At 48.6% G+C, this 15,694-nt stretch overlaps 1 protein-coding gene across 2 annotated transcripts in view; it reads right to left on the bottom strand.

Annotated features, from left to right (window-relative positions):
* LOC138582898 (uncharacterized) overlaps nt 1-15,694 on the bottom strand; it is a 418,590-nt gene that overhangs the window by 194,862 nt on the left and 208,034 nt on the right. The window lies entirely within an intron of this gene.

Here is a 15,694-nt window from a genome sequence, read left to right as displayed (position 1 = left end):
TTGGCTTGCACATAGGTTTTAGGCATTCGCCAGGCACGGTACTCATTGTGCGCCTTCTACCTTAAATGATCAGTTAATGCCCCTGTGGCAGTGCAAGGCAAGTGCCTTTCCAATGCCTGCACAAAAGCCCAAAACTGTTGGCATTTAATAGTTGTTTTAAGTTCGAATCCACTTCATGATGGCCAGTGGCCCTCACAGAGCTAGGATGCAGTGTTTGAGGAGCTCACCACCTGATGACCTTTATGTGTACTGCTTTGTTACATCCACGCAGTGGGTGAGCGTTGCAGGAATGTTGTCTGTGCAACTGAGGCAAGTCAGTCTGTGCTCCTCAGGAACGGGAAAGCCTCGAACCATCTGGGTACAGCCTCCATTGCTCTAAGGTTCACTGCCACTCCATCCAGAGGGTACTCTAATGAATCCCTTGTCCAATTGGCACACACCTTACACCACCCCTCAGAATTATTAGATTGTCTCATTAAAGAAAATCATTTGGCTTCTTATATTATCTACTATAAAGCTGTCAAAAGTTCCAAATGAACCTCTCCTGCTACAACCTTTACATATATGTCAGGGCTGTTTAAGCAACATACATATGGAAGGGCATTACCAGTGAGGTAATGGCCTACCAGAGAGGAGTATATTGCTATTCGCATCCCAGCATGCTTTGCTGGGTGCTAATAGTAGTTTTTTTCTAAAGTCGAGAACCAACCTGCCATTTCACCACTTTAAAAGAAAAAGCAAAATGGTGACAATAGAGGAAGGAAGGAAGGGAGGGAGGGAGGGAGGGAGGGAGGGAGAAGGAAAATATATGTAGTCCCTTCCCCCTTTGCAATAGCAGCCATTGAACTGACAGGGAAGCGCCAGAACAGCAATAGTCGTTTACCAAATCTGGCGCCATTAATCAATGCCTTCCTTTAGGATGGCAATGTTCCAACATCCTTAAAGCTGCTTGGCTGCTGCCCCTTGAGAAGAATCCTTGACTAGATACTAGTGTTGTACCAAACTTTCATCTGACCTCTCTACTTCCTGCTGTTGGAAAGCTGTTGGCGTTTGGAGTTGTACTGCTATAATGCAACTTTCCTGAACATATGGATGCATTGGACCCTTTTCTGATTGGCTTACATTTAGATAGAGGGACTGAGTTGGTGCTACTATCAGTTTTTGATGCCCTCTGCCTTCTGATGCCAATGATCCTTCTACTCTTTTACCACTCAATGTATCCATGGTCTTCAGTGCCATCATTCAAGGTCTTCTCCTTGGACTGGTCTGGTCTGGTCTCCACCACAGTACAGTCTCTTTGGTATGGTATCCCTCAGGCTCTCCCCTCTATCCCCTCCATGTACATTCAACCTCTGGCCCTTCTCAAACACGATTATTGGCTTTGCTTTTACTCATTTCCAGACAACAGCCAGATCCTGTTCAGGCTTGAGAATTACTTGGATGCAAAGAAACCTTGGTTTGTGGAATGTATGTGAACCATTGGCCATTGGACTGCTGAGAGGTATCTCAAGCAGCACGCTATTAAGCCAGAGGTTTTAATAGTAGGATAGGAGTAATGGCTGAGGTCCATGACGGTGGCAAAAACATAACAATATAAACTAAGAGGTCATGCGTTCCGTCTCAGACGTGCATATATTTTCTTTGATGCACTGTGTATTATACAAACAAAACAGTGTTGACAGATAAATAAATCAGCAATAACCACATGTTAAACAGTTCATCCATGTTACAAGTGAATCATATGCAATGCCATAATGGCCTATGTATGACCTCACGGAGCACACTTCCATAGTGAGATCTGCATGGGTATGGAACAGGCCAGACAACTCCTTGCACGTCAAAATAAATGTGTCCAAAAGGAATTGCCTGTAGTCATTTGCTGCAGTGGTACTGTGTTAGCACCTGACAGCACAGGCCAACTGGGGCCATTTTCAGGGTGGCACATTGTATGTCCCCCAGTATGCACTGTGACTTCAATCATGGATTTGGCTGGGGGGTGGCATCTCTTGAGAAAGCCCAATAAACTTTTTCCCACACTTGGTTCCCAGAAGTCGATTTGGACACAATTTATAGATATGTTCTCCCTGATAGACCAGCCTAATACACTTTAAAATATTTTCATGAGTTACAAGTAGACAATCCTGGACTGCCAAGATCCAATGAGGACACTTATTCACAAGTGCCTCCTTGGATTCCTTGCAGTATGGTGGCAATTTTGAGACTCTATGTAGATATTTTGACCCACCCCTGCCAGGTACTATCCCATTTCTGTAATTGGCAATATGATTCGATGGCACATGGCACTTTTCACTAGATGGCTCATCTTTAGCAGCATTGGGCCTAGGGCCATTTTCTCCCTTGCCAATGGGGATAGGTGGGGGTGTGGATGGGGTGGCTTTCTGTGTACTTGAGAGATATTCACGCTTCCTTTATTCTATGGGGACCAGAGGCACGGTGTCAAGTGGGGCACTTTTGATTTTGTGGTTTTCACTGCAGCTTACACTGTGGCCTCTAATAGGCCCCAAAATTACAGGGTTGGGAATTGCATTCTTGGAAGAGGCAACAGGGTGGTCAAACGATGCATTTGGCAAAAAACGTGGGTCCCACCTTTTATCCTCTGGGGTATTAGGGGCCTCCCACATTGCCACTGTCCCCCGCTCCTCCAGCAGCAATTAGAGAAGTTTTTTTAATTTATGCCAGTTCAGACAAAACAAGATTGCATTTGTTTGCATGGGCCCCCGGGCACCCAATCCTTGTCCACATTGGACCTTGATACTGATCTACCATGAGGATAGAGAAGTTGGAGGGAGGTTCAGTTCAGGGGGTCAATGCCAGAATGGGAGTCACCATTGACCCCTATTTATTCTTCCAGCATCGGGGCATTCCCTGGGACTCTGTTAGTTGTCTTACTAGAGCCCCCTCCATACCCGCCCTTCCCTGGGATTCTTCAGTTAGCATTGTGATTGGGCTTGATTTTCTCTTGCTGTTTGCCATCAGTGTGGTTTCATGCCCACCCCCCCTTTCCATTTAAAGCAAACCCTGAGGTGAAAAAAAGGACCAATGTTGTCGGATTTAGCAGGTGGGGACTGGCTAGGAATCAGTCGGGCAACTGGTGTGTTGTCAGAGTGGTGATCATGGTAATCATGGGGGCTGCTTGGGTGAAATTAGCCTGAGGTTTTGGGCTTACCATGGCCGAGGTGAACAGGGTTTTTCCATGGGCAGAAGCATTGTGCAATGCTGATCACCAAACATTATTTGGCTAGCCACTGTCTTTGCTAAGTCCTCAGTATCTCAATGCGCAGATCCACTTCGATCATCCATGTCCCTATTGCCAGAGACTTGATCATAGTTAATTGCCTTATAAGCTTTGACCATATTACCATTCTCCTTCGTAACATTGACCACTATGGGTCAGGCTTACAGGATGTTAGTCTTGCCCAGGAGCTGATGGATTTCGCTAATGAGGGTGTGAACTGCCCCATAGATCTTGCAAAGTTATTTGGTCCATTCCTTTCAGCATCTGATGATGGGTGAGGGGAGGCAATAAGCATGTTCCTCATCATGGTTAGAATTTGCCATTTGGGCGAAAGCAAGGGCATAATGGGCGAGATGGTGGTCTGAGTCACTCGAGAATTGTAGGGCAATTGAGAAGTAGTCTTTGGGTTTAAACAATTGTTACAGATTGTGTTGAAGTCCTGATAGTGTGGCTCACCCGGAGTCCAACGCCCAATGCTCCAATATGTAGATATGGATGTCACAAAAATTGCATTGATGTGGCTTCCCCCGTCCAATCTTCTAACCTATTTTGGTGTACAAGGAAATTAATACACATGGCATCCTATTTGTCCGCTCTCCTGCATAGGAAGCTGGCTTCCATGTTAAGATGTGAAGAAATGGGCCTTTTCATCACTTTAATAAAAAGCAGGCCCACCCTTAAAGAGTACATACCCTCTTTGTCGGTAAAGCAAGTTTATTGTACAAATGGCCGGGAGGGGTTAGATAACATCAAAGAGTCAAACTAACCTGTCTTCCCGAACCACACAAAGAAAACACATTTTATACAATTTGCAACAATTAAAACACTCTCAAAGGTTTTGTTACAGATTCAACCCCCACACATGATTGGTTAAACCTATGCAATGTAAACATATTGCCTTTAGTTCCCACATTTCTTATTGGATACATTCATCTAAGCGCCATCCTCTTTTTTTTTTTTTTTTTAAACTTTTATTTTTGCAGGCAGAGGTTCACAAGGCACACACATCAAGGCAACACATGTGTATAACATATTATTCTCAAGCAACAAAGTAATCACAGTACAGCAGTCATAGTAATAACATCAGGGTGGGCCTTAAGCAGATGATATAAGGCCTCATGATGCGGGGAGTGTCCCCTGTGGGGCAGGGGACAAGTCAGTCGTGGGTGTATTTTCACTTTGGTTATTAAGATAAGTGTTAAATTCAACCCAAGTGTTCTTGGGGCGAGAGTGGGCGGGGAGCATGGCCAGGTATTCCTCCTCACAGTTTCGCGACCAGGTGAGCAAATTCAGCATTTCTTAAAGGCCGGAGGGGAGGAACTTTTCCAGCTCTGGAGTATGCATTTCTTGGCTATCATACAGCTTATGTTTAAAAATTTAGCCAGACGTCTAGTGTCCTCCGTTCTCCAGGCCCCGAAAAGGACTGCTAGGGGATCAGAATCGACCTCGGTTTCGGTAATCTCGGTGAGTGTATTTAGAATGCTTTCCCAGAATTCAGATAGTTTATTACAGGACCAAAACATATGTAGATGGTCAGCTCCCTCTGCTCCACAGCGAGGGCAGGGGTGCACCGTGGTGCGGGTGAACTTCGAAGTCTTGTGCGGCGTGTAATAAAGCCTGTTTAGGAGTTTGTATTGCATGGCCCGGTGGTGGAAATTGAGAGAGACCTTTTGGGTATGTAGGCACATTTTCTCCCAGACTCTGTCGGAAATTTCTAGGCCCAGTTCAGCTGCCCATTCGTCGCGTGCTCTGAGCGCTGGGGTCGGGGTGGTGTCTTGTAGGATCTTATATAATGAAGAGACGACGCCGCGGGCGCCGCCCGAGTTGGTGATATATGCGATCGCCGGGTTATCAGGGGGCTCATCTGGGAATGAGGGCCATTTAGTGCGAAACGCTGCTCGGAGCCTATAATATTGGAGGGTCTCTAGAGCGGATCCGGTGTGCCCCTGTTTCCATGTTCGGGGGTTAATGAACCGGCCTTCCGGATAGAAATCCGACAATGCCCGGTATCCCAATGCGCCCCAGTGACGGGCAAGAGCAGTGTCATACGTGGGTTCTAGGCCCGGGAACGCCCATACCGGGAGCCATTTATAGTAAGGGTAGGAGTCGGATGACAGACACAACAGGCGTGCCCAGGCACGCAGGGTTGCACTGATTGGATCGATAGGGGAGTTAGATATATAGTGCTGATGCAGTATGAGGGACATTATGTTAGTGCCGTCGGCTGCCAGTCGTTCCAACTTAACATGTGGGCGGGCAGGAGAGCCGGGGTACCAATGAGTGGCGTGTTGGGCCTGGGCCGCAGTCCAATACAGCATCAGGTCCGGAGCAGAGATTCCCCCTCGCTTGTATGGAAGCACCATATCAGTCCACTTCTTGCGTACAGCGCCGGAGTGCCATAGGAACTGTGCACATAATGCATGTAGTTTGGAGAAGTATTCCATTCCATTCCATTCCATTCCAGGCCATACGGGTATGTTGTTGAAGGTATAAAGGAGCTTAGGCAGCAGAATCATTTTAATGAGGGAGAGACGACCTGTCATGGATAATGGGAGGGCGCGCCACCGTGAAAGCTTGGTTTCAACTAACTGTGCTACAGCTGAGTAATTATCGGTGAGCAAGGTGGATTTGGTTAGGGAAATTTGCACACCCAGATATTTGATGGTGGGTTGTGTGGTGGATTTGGTAAGAGGGAAGATCTCAGATTTCGAGTAGTTAATCGTGAACCCGGAGTGGGTGCCGATGCGAGTGATATCTCTTAGTATAGGGTCGAGATGGGCCGTGGGTTCCCTGATATACAGTAGGACATCGTCGGCATATATGGAAATGATTTCGGGATCATCAAACAGTCGTATTCCCTTGCGGGCATGGCGTGAACGGACATAGTCCGCCATCGGCTCTATTGCCAATGCAAAAAGGATCGGGGAGAAGGGGCAACCCTGTCTGGTACCCCTGAAAAGTGTGAAGAGGTCAGATGTCAGTGAGTTAGCTCTTACTCTTGCAACAGGGGAGGTGTATAGTAGTTTGATGAACCCGATCATGTTCGGACCAACGCCCATTGTTTCAAGCACCAGCCACATATATCTCCAGGAGACCATATCAAAGGCCTTTTGGGCGTCCAGAGTGACCGCTACAGCCTGGACGTCCTGGTCCATACGGGATATAACGTTGAACAACTATCTGATATTGTGGGAGGTGGACCTACCGGGGACGAAGCCTGCCTGGTCCACGTGAACCAAGTCTGGCATAATGGGTAGAAAGCGGTTCGCTATGATCTTAGCAAATATTTTTGTGTCGAGGTTCATGAGGGAAAGAGGTCTGTAAGATCCGCATTCATCGTCAGGTTTACCAGGTTTGAGCAGCACCGTGATGACAGCTTCGCACATGGAAGGGGGAAGGACGGAGACACGCAGTGCCTCGTCCCAGATCTTGAGGAGCCTGGGGGCCAAGATAGCGACGTGCTCCTGGAAAAATTCAGTGGTAAGCCCGTCGGGGCCCGGTGCCTTTCCTTTGGGTAGGTCTGAAATGGCCGTCACTATCTCGTCCAATGTAATCGGGGAGTCCAGTTGGTCCCGGGTGTGAAGGGATATCTCAGTGGTGGGGATCTGGTCAAGGAGCTCGCGCATGTGTCGTTCGGTGTGTTCGGTAGGTTGGGAGTAGAGGGATCTATAGAAGTCAGTGAATATGTCTAAGATACTTTGGTCCGCCCATTGTGGGTTGCCATGTTGGTCTTTGATGGAGGTAATCTGCGTCCGGCCAGATTCCCTTTTAACTAGTGTTGCTAGCGTTCTCCCGGGTCTGTCCCCCTCCCCATATTTCCTTGTGGCCTGTGGGCGGCTGAAGTATTGGATTTCGTTAATAGCGAGTGTATTATATATCTGGAGTTCAACACTAATTTGGGCGAGAGTGCCGGGGTCAGCAGCCGTGGTACATTGGAGCTCAAGTTGTTTCAATTTGGCTTCGGAGCGCCCAAGGGCAGCTCTTATCGCTTTCAGCACTCCAGCCTCTCTGGAAATAGACATTCCCCTTATATACACCTTGAAGGCGTCCCACCTCACCGCAGCTGATGTATCTTGAAGGGAGTTACACTCGAAGAAAGATTCGATGTCAGCCAATATTCCAGCCTTAAAGACAATGGCCCTCATTACGACCCTGGCGGATTTTTTCCGCCATCGGCGGACTTTTCCGCCATGGCGCAAAGTCCCTTTACGCCATGGCGGATGGCGGACTTACCGCCCCATTCCGAGGTCGGCGGGGCGGTAAGTCCCCATTGACCCATTTACCCTTCCCCATTCCCATTTCGGCCCCATAGGGCTCAATGGGAGTGGGGAAGGTGTTAATTACGCCACCGTACACTACGGTGGCGTAATTAACACCGAGGTCCCATAGCGCCATGGATTTTTACGCCCGCAAAAAGCGGGCGGAAAAATGACCATGGCGCTATGGGAACTCGTAGTTGGCGGTAAGGGGTCGGCGCAGCTAACGCTGGCGCAAACCCCTTAGCGCCAGGGTCGTAATGAGGGCCAATGTCTCTGAGAGCCTCGGATTTAAAGCGCCAGGTGCTGAACGTCGGGATGGGCATCCCCAGTTCCACCGTGACTGTGATTGGGGCATGGTCCGATAGTGTGCGGGGTAGGATCCAGGAGCCCTCCACCCTGCCCATAATTTCCCTTGACACTAGGAACAGGTCTATCCTAGACGAGCTGTCATGCACAGACGAGTAATAAGTGTACTCCCGTCGCTGGGGGTGCAGTGTCCTCCAGACGTCGCAAATTTTCAGTATCTGTATATGGCTACGTAGCTGACGTGCAGCACTGGACAGAGCTCTGGTGGCAGTACCAGTCCTATCCAGGACAGTGTCCAGAATAAGGTTCAGATCACCTCCCCATATAATTGGTACATCCACGAAGCCCAGCAGTATGGTGGCTACCGCGCTAAAGAATTCGGGAGAGTCTATGTTGGGGCAGTAAGTGTTGACCAGAAGATATTCCTTATTAATCAGAGTGCAGTGTAATATAACATAACGTCCCTCCGAATCTATGTAGCTTTTATGCAATATGAATTTGATGGATTTATGAATCATCGTTAGTACGCCCCTGGACTGGGAGGAATAAGAGGTGAAGAATCTAGCGGGGCTCCATGATGGGGCTATGGTCCTTGGGATGTGACCATTGGAGTGTGTCTCCTGTAGAAATAATACCCTACAGCTATGCCTATTAGCAAAGGCCATGATTTTACGGGCCTTGGTGTGGTTGCTTAAACCCCGGATGTTCCAGGACATTATGACAGTAGGCATTTCATTAGTGAGTAATTAATCGCACAATGCGTGACTCAGTGAACATCCCATGTCCAGGGGTAGTCGGGGCTGAGAGTGCGCTTGGTGCCCTTCAGTGTACGCGCCGCGAAACCTCGTGTGCCTTTTTTAAATAATTCCCCCTTCCCGCCCGCCACCCTCACCACCAACCCAAGATTAGCAGTGTGAACATTCCCCTCCCCAAACTGTTCGCAGCTGAGCCGTCCCCAACTTGGCTCAGGCTGTCCAAAAGCCCAACAGGGGCTAACCCACAACAAGGGTGTATCCAAGAACAGTGCAATTGCAGTGGGGTGCGCCGTTGCCGTGCACTAGCACGCTTGGAACCAGATGGTTCCGTTAAAAGACGAGCAGTGTCGGCGGTCACTCAGTGTATGGCCCCGCCTATCTAAATGGGAAACAGGGACCAGCATATGCGTCGTAGCAAATCAATAACAATTCAAACATTTACAGCAGCCACATGGCGGATGCCCCCCCATCTCAAGTAGGGAATAAGGGCTGCCGCAGAGGCATCCAGGCATTGCGATTTAAGCGACAAGTGACAGTAATTATTAAAGGGAAGGCCGGATTAATGATGCGTTGGCCCCATGATCGGGAGCCAGGCCACAATACAAATGCATGCAGTAGCGAACCACAACATCATAATAAACAAAACCATGTTGCCAATAGCTTATCACAACTCAGGGATCAGTAGACTCAGTTAGTTCCGTTGGGCCACATCGTGCGCGTTCAGATGTCGCCAGCGTGGTCATCTCCCGGATTGTGGAGCGGAATTTGCATCTCGATGAATTTTACCGCCTCATCTGGGACGGTGAAAAAGTACAATTTGCCATTATGGGTGATCTTGAGCCGTGCGGGGAACAGGATGGCATATGGGACGTTGCGCTCCCTGAGCAGTTTCTTAACGCCGAGAAATTGACGTCTCTCCTGCTGCACCGCCACCGAGAAATCCGGGAAGATTCTAATGGTGTGGGCCTCCAGACGTAGGTCACCCTTCTTTCGTGACAGGCGGAGGATGAGGTCCCTGTCGCGGTAGTTGAGGATTCTAGCGATTATGGGTCTAGGGCTGTCGCCCGGTTTAGGTCGCGGTGATAGGGCCCGGTGGGCACGCTCCACCGTGAAGTATGGGGAGAGGGCCGGATTATCAAGCAGGCCTTTAAGCAGTTCCTCCACAGAGTCCTCCATCCGCCCTTTGAGAGCGTTCTCGGGAACCCCGATGATGCGCAGATTGTTCCTGCCTGAACGAGATTCCAAATCGTCACATTTCGCCCTTACACTCTTCATGTCCCGCGACAGGGAGGCCACAGTGTCTTGGAGCATGTGTATAGCGTCTTCGTTAGTGGAAATTCTATTTTCGGCCTCTGTGATTCTGGATCCCGCCTGATCCACCCGAGTCTTGAGTGAGGCAACATTTGCATTGATGTCGTCAAGCTTTTCGTGGAATGAGGCGAAGTTTTTTGCCATCGATTCCATTAGTGCGGTAAGATCTGGCGCCGCAGCTCCGGGAGTGGTTTCATTATCGAGCACCTCGTGTGGGGGCGACATGTGGACCGCCTCGGCTCGAGAAATCGCCTTAGCGAACCTGTCCATGGTACCCCCTTTGGCAGTCCCCTGGGAGCGGCTCGACATTGCAGGAAGTAGGAGTCTGGGTGCTGTGTGATCGCAACGTGGGGGCAATTGGTGGCGAGGAGGAGGCGGGCCACTATGGAGTGGAGGGTCTGCAGCAGGTGTGGCAACGTCGGCAGATAGCACTAGGCGTAGTGCGGCGACCAGCTTCCGTGGGTATGTAGTTAACCGCCCAACCGGTCAGTCAATTTCAGGAAACCCAGTTGCGCAACCGCCAGGGGGCAGGGGGCCCTCTTTTAACGTGAGCAGCTCTAATGGGTCCCCAAGGTTGTTATTAGGCAATCCGGGGGGGGGGAGAGGAAAGGCAGCCGCTGCGGGGACAAAGCTGGCAGATGGCCCCAGCGCAGAGCTCCTCACCTGTAGGCCGCAGTTCCGAGCGGGGAGAGATCAGCAGGGAGCTCAAGAGTTCCAGTGGTGGGCAGAACACCCCAGCGGCTCGGCAGAGTCGGAGCGCCCGCTGTAGGGTGCCGGGTGTGGCCCCTCGCAGGCGGTCAGGACGGGATCCTCGCCGCAGGTCCAAAGTGGAAGGAAGGGGGTGCAAGCCACCGCGGCGGTCCCGCTCATCGCCCCCAAGCAGCGCAGAACCGGAGCACGCCACACGCGGGGGCGGGGGTCTCCGTCAGCCCGGGTCCAGCCAGGAAGGCTGCGCGCGTGGAGTGGACCAGTTCCGGGGCAGATGTTGGGTCCGGAGGCGCCAGGTCCGAGGCAGCAGGCGGAAGGTCCAGATGGCGGCACCCAGCTGGTCCGCTGCAGTCACCGCGGCACTCCGCAGGCCCGGAGTCGGCCCCCAGCGAGGCACAGCGTGGTGGTCGGATGGGGGTCTGGGGTGTCCGATTCGCCTCGAGCTCAGGAGTGCAGGTAGCCCTGGTAGTCACCAGCACAGGGGGCCAAGTGAAAATGCCGGATTATGTCCGGAACCGCCGATGCAGCGGCACCCGGCCGGCTCGCAGCAGTCACCGCGGCACTCCGCAGGCCCGGGGTCGGCCTCCAGCGAGGCTCAGCGTAATGGTCGGATGGGGGTCTTGGGGGGTTCGATTCACCTCGGGATCAGACGTGCAGGTAGCCCAGGCAGTCAGCAGCACAGGGGGCCAGATGAAAGTGCCGGATCATGGCCGGAACCGCCGATGTAGTCGGATAATCAGCGGCCAGGCACGGAGCTTCCAAGCTAAGCAGCCATTCTGCAGGCTGCTCAACAGCGCCCCCAAGCGCCATCCTCTTTAACTTATAATTGGATGTTTCATATTGGTGTGCCGTCAAAGATTAGAAAACATACTTTTGAAATACAATAATTTCGAAACAAAAGCATCGAAAACAAATAAATTTGAATGCATGTTTTTTAATGTAAATGTTTCTTTTTTGGTTCATATAGTAAAATTAATGTTTTTTCCCCAAAAAACAGGGGGTTGCCACCCCAAACAAAACCAAAGAAAAAACATGCATTCGAAAAAAAAATGCTTTTGTGTTGAAACTTTTGTATTTCAACACTCTGACTGTCGAAAAAGTTACTATAAACCTTCATATTCACAGTACACCCCTCTCTGGTGCCTTTCCATATCTGGTCATAGCCTCATCTCCTAATTAAATAGTTTATAAAACATAGAATTTCAAATATTGCAGGTTCCAGCTGGTTTGAAACCTTTACCCCTCTGTATGACGTACACAGCTATTCTATGAAAATACCATTGATATGAAGAGGAGTGGAACAAACACATTTCCTTTTGATCTATTGTTGATGGTTTTATCGCCCAAACATGTTGGTGTCGACATTTCACTCTAAACTATGCAACTTACCATTCCAGCCTACATGGCCCCATCCCACAACTTGACAACTCTATTTAAATCCAAGATCTATCGGTGCTCCTTTCCCCGCAAGCACCCTGTATCAGGTTTAATTGTCCGACCCTAAAATCCAACCCTACCAGATGACCGGAATCCACCCATGATTCAATAACAGACTCCTATATACTTACAGAGATTGCATTTCCCCTTCACAATGCACGTATTGCATAAAAAAGGCCTGCCCGAAACTGACCATCTGATATTCATCGCAACTGCTGCTGTCCTTCCACAACCTTGTAAAACTAGTTTCTCAGTCACACAGAGTTTAATTGCCCAATCCCAGACACCAGCGCAATTCCTAACTTGTCAGAGAACATGCAGCAAAACAGATCTGTATATTCATACTGCCCAAAACCTATTTCGCTATAGACCGCCATGGATATGTACCCATATATGTATGTACAGGACTAGTGCATCTCCACACAATGACTTTCCCATTGAACATCTCACTCGCATGCACATGTAAAGCTCCTCGCTGCCTGGTTGTTAAGCACTATGTGGCCTTATACACCTATATTGCATTTATATTGTAGCAGCAGTTTTAACATGTATCATGCTGTGCACTTGCAATTCGAAAATGTATCAACTAAAACACAAAATATACTAAATATAATGCATCTCTCATTCCCAATAGCTACACTGGATTCATGCTAAAATGCCACATTACGCCAACATTGCTGTCACCCCAGCCACCAATATGGCATGCACAATTCAAACTTCTCTTTACCCGTGGGACGCTTATTAACTACACCAACAGATGCCTCAGGGGCACACTGCAGGTTCGACTCTAAACGGTTCTGTATGACCTCCCCCCACCTGCACCAAACACCCAGCGGGCAAAAAAACCTGTGCTCTTGACCCCCTGCAGGCTTCACGCTCTTGTATTGACGAATTTGTGCGGATCCTCGAATAGAGAGACCTCCCATATAATCTGTATCTGGGTGCAGATGTATGTAAGTTCAACAAGAGAAGAGGAATGAGCTGTTGTAAATCATAACACGTTGTAGGCTGTAGCAAAACAACATGGGGTAGGATGGCACTACATAGCATAGCAAAACAAGATAGCACAGAGTGGCATAGCAAAACAAAAATATAATAGAGTAACCTGGCAGGCTCACATAGCACAGTATAAGTCCTAGGGACTTAAGCACTTTTACAATCTTATAGACTGGCTCCCCTTCAATGGTATTATTTTGGGGTGGCCTGCTTTTGTCTTAGAATTGTTCATTATGTCGCTTGACTTTCTATGTTTATAGGATCGGCAATTCATTTGTTTTCTTTTGGTTCTCTTTGTTTTGGTTTCTTTCTGTTGTGTTGGGTTTACTGATTGTTCATCATTTAATGTATTGTTCCATCTCATTGATTGTTGTAAAGCGTCTTGCCGTAAGGCACTAAATAAGCAAAACAAAACAAACTATCAAAGATAGCATAATGCAATGGTCCAAAATTACATACTCAAGAATTGCATGGCATTGTCTAATAGAGTAAGCTGCAGGGCTCTGCAACTCGCGGCTTTCAAGCCAATTTTGACTACAACTCCCATGATCACTTACCGTTAACTATGCTGGCTAGGTCTGATGGGATTTGTGGTCCAAAACACTTGTCAAGCCAAGGTGGCCACCCCCCCTGGAAGGTAAGAGCAAAGCATTCACACTTGTAATTGAGTAATGAGGAAAGGCATATGAGAAGTGTTCATAGGTACACAGGTAAACAAAGTCCTGGGTACACGTAGTCAATATGTAAGCTGATTACTGATATCTCATGTGGCACTATCTATACTAACTAACACTCTTTGCAAGCCTTTTAAATAGTTTATCCACTGTACCTGATGCGGCACCCTCCAAACTGGAACTCGTGTTACACGTGTTGTGCAGTTGTTATCACTACTGTAATTGACTGCACTGCCTCAACTCATGTTAGCATGAGCCCACTGTATTGGACTGCACTGCCTCAGTCTATGTTAGCATTAGCCTACTGTATTTGATTGCACTGCCGCAGTTAACGTTAGCATCAGCCCACTGTATTTGATTGCACAAGCTTAGTCCATGTTAGCATTAGCCCACTGAATTTGATTGCACTGCCTCAGTTCATGTTCGGATTAGCCCACTGTATTTGATTGCACGGCCTCAGTCCATGTTAGCATTAGCCCACTGTAACTGACTAGCACTGCCCCAGCCTTATTTTAGTAGCATCAATTCCACGACATGTCGCCTAAACTGCCCGCTCTCATGCTATACCACCTACACCATTCCTATCTGCACTTCTTACAGGCATACCAATCCTACATATTACGATTGCCACATCAGCCCTCATCTCACCACCCAGCTATACCACCACAGTGCCCAAGTCATCACTGGAAGTACAGGCCCTTACATACCCTATACCCCTCTACCTTAGAAACCAAAGGCTAGGTACCCTCTCTGCCCACATCTCATGTACTCACAAAAAGCACCTAGGTAAGTTACCCCATCACTAGCCCTCACCTGCCACCACCCTTATGCCAAAAAACCCAGGCACCAACAAAAACAACATTTCCACTAAAACAAAATTAGGGAACAACCTCACCACCCAAATCCAATGTGCACTCATCAATGCACGATCCATGTCAGCCCATGCCACAGAGATTCATGACCTCATCACAGATTTGGATCTAGACGTCCTAGCCATTGTCAGGGGTTTTGACCCATGTTCGAGTTATTAAGCTGCAACATTTGGGGCTGTGGCCTCAGAAAATCCAAGATGGCCAAAAAAGCCCACATTGCGCCAGAATCCAGGAAAACCACGCAGTTTTTGCGCACACCAAAATGGTCGCCTGACCTGCCACCCACCAGTGCGAGCATGATGGAACAGAAGCGCCATGAGTGAAACGTGGGGCTAAGGAAAAACAGCAGTGGCTGTTATCTCCAAAAGCACTTTGAAATCACCTTTGTTTCTCTGAATACAAGCTCAAAATGCATATTTCAAAACTCTACTGCAGAATCTATCCTAATACACTGTTAGCAAGGATCATATGCTATCAAGTAAAATCCCCTTTTTGAAATGTATTAATTCAAGACAGCTCCCAAAAATGGGTGCAGTACCATTGCAAGCCACTGACCGGCCCTGGCGCTCTATAAATCCTGACAGGAGAGCTGTCTTGCAGAACTGTGCAGTGAACAGAAGGTGGTCTTATGTAATTAAAAGTTCAAAAGACTTGCTTTTCCTGAGAACCCTTAACACCTCAGAGACCCACACAACAGCCCAGGATATCGCATGGCCCTGTTGATTGAGAGGGAGGAGTTTCCCCTGCAGCCTGCAGGACACAACACAATAGAGCCTTTCAATTGAATAGAAATGCAGATTAGGGTGTAACTGTCAACAGCTGCCTTGCCAGGAAGGAAAGGCCTGTGATCTCTGGCTCACCAAGTTTTGGGGGGCGGGCCAGACTGGTATGTGAATTCAATTAAGGGCAATGTATGTTTGATTAAATTGCTTATAAAATATTGTATTAAGCTCACAGAAATGTACAATTTGGGGGTCCTTAATATGGAATATGCCCTCACGATTTGAGACCAAACTCCACTTTGTGCGGTGTTCTGGGACCGAACCCCGCTATTTATTAATATTGCAGACACAGGGTTTATGCTAGAGACATAGTAACTTACTGCAATCAGCCCAGAAGG

Source organism: Ambystoma mexicanum, chromosome 3q, assembly GCF_040938575.1.
Source record: "Ambystoma mexicanum isolate Mex_15411 chromosome 3q, UKY_AmexF1_1, whole genome shotgun sequence".
Classification (NCBI taxonomy): Eukaryota; Metazoa; Chordata; class Amphibia; order Caudata; family Ambystomatidae; genus Ambystoma; species Ambystoma mexicanum.
Note: the sequence above shows the minus strand (reverse complement) of the source record. Positions and strands in the feature narration are given on the sequence as shown.